The 1950-nt window shown below is 35.0% G+C and overlaps 1 non-coding gene across 1 annotated transcript; it reads right to left on the reverse strand.

Annotated features, from left to right (window-relative positions):
* Positions 1-1597: 1597 nt before the first annotated feature.
* Positions 1598-1704, reverse strand: LOC122890693. The gene has a single exon (XR_006381143.1). It is a non-coding gene; the product is annotated as a U6 spliceosomal RNA (small nuclear RNA).
* Between the last annotated feature and the right edge of the window lie 246 nt (positions 1705-1950).

Consider the following 1950-nt stretch of genomic DNA (forward strand, 5'->3'; position numbering starts at 1 on the left):
GCTATTACTCTTTGTACATATAAGGAAAACACAGTTCCAGAGAGTTTCATTGTCTTATGACATATCTTGTAAATAGTAGTTTCGGATTCCAAGGCCCATGCTCTTTCACTTTGCCACATTGCTTTCCAGAGAAAGCCTTTATGCCACATTTGGTGGAATGTGGCTAGAGAGTGCTATCAGCTATCACTTCCTCTTGCTGTTCACTCTGTCAGGAGTGAAATCTGCTTCACACCATATATAAAAACTTCACAAAACAGGCTCTTTTCAGAGACCTAGTCAAAGAGACTTCATATTGACTCTCCTGTGATTCTAATATTCTGCTAGGGCAATGATCATTAGCAGATAACAAATAACAATTTAAGCAAAAAAAAAAAAAAAAAGACATGCATTCAAAAGATACTGACAGGTTCACACAATTTCCAGCAAGGCCGAAGAACCAGTCTCAAAACATACACATCAAGAAAAATGTCCAAAACCACATAGCAGAACCAGGCTGGTGCAGACAGCACAAGCTTCTGCTAATGGTCATGGACACCACAGTTTGCATTAGTCCTACACACTTGTTATACTGGGCAGTGGATGCTTTCATCAGAACTGCTGCAGCTGAAACAAGATGTAGCCACCATCACTGCCACTGCCCATTGCTGGAGTTACCCTACCTCTTCGAGATGAGTCTCACCACAGATATTTTCTTCAGTAAGTGCTGAAACCTCTCAGGGGCTTCTGATAATACATCCTGAAACATCTATTTAAATGCAAGAAAAACCTCACTGAAGAGACAAAGGAGGATTTTCTCTCGTTTTCATCATCTGCTGGTACCCAGCATTTTAATTACAAACTCTAATTTTGTAGCAAGCCAAAAAAATTCATGTTTCTTGGCATGGGGGACAAGCTTTTTGGCCAGCCTTAGGTAGACAATTAATAGTATTATACTCAACAGATATTCGCGTGCTTTTTTCAGGATTATTTTTCAGTTGGTAAGGTATTTGGATGGTGGGATCCTATACTAACCTCTGGCCAATTGTTAGCCAAGAACTTTAATATAACAGATGTCTCTAGGTCACTAATCTTAAATAAAGCAATTATCCAATGTTTATTCTAATATTTTCACAATCATTTAACATTTTGATGTCATTTGCCTTGTAAATAGCCAGCATTCATTTCATGTAGAGACAGTACAGGAACCCTAGCCATGAATTTTCCTTTGATATATTGTACTATCCACAGATCATTTAGCTTTCATCAGTTAAAAGCTATTTGGACTTAGTTGGTAGGGTCTTCTAAAAAAGATCCTCAAAGTAGGTGAGGTAACTGATTTTTACCAGACTACTCTTGTGATAATGTACTACGACCTTAGACAGGATAAAAATAATCCTATCAATGTTACTATTACTATAGTTCATGTTGGATTCCCATGTGATATAGCATTTATATGATCCATCCTATATTGTTATAATATCATAATTTAAAAATTAAAGTATGATTAATGTATAGTTAGTTATACTAATTATATGAATTTTAGGTATAGAGTATAATGATTAAACAATTCTATACATTACTTTGTGCTCATCTAGATAAGTATATTCTTAATCCTTTTAAAAATATGAAATACTTAATGTAATTTCATGTAATCCTTGCACAGGGGCCATGCTAATCTACTCTGTATATTTCTAAATTTAGTATATGTGCTGTTGAAGTGAGCACTACAATCTTGCAATTTAATCAAAGAATTTTAGTCTCTCTGTAATGTACTCTAGATTGGAAAAGCACCAGTTCTCAAACAACAAAGACCCATTAATTAACTTAACAATGCATTTATTTCACGGACATTATTGATCACCAACTGTATAATGGGCAAACCTATTGTCTTACAACATTAAGTAATAGGAAGGTCAGATAGTAATCAGAAAAAAGTCTTAGAAATTTTCCTTTCTTCTACCCTGTTTATTC

The sequence above is a fragment of the Neovison vison genome, chromosome 11 (genome assembly GCF_020171115.1).
Source record: "Neovison vison isolate M4711 chromosome 11, ASM_NN_V1, whole genome shotgun sequence".
NCBI classification, from domain to species: Eukaryota; Metazoa; Chordata; class Mammalia; order Carnivora; family Mustelidae; genus Neogale; species Neogale vison.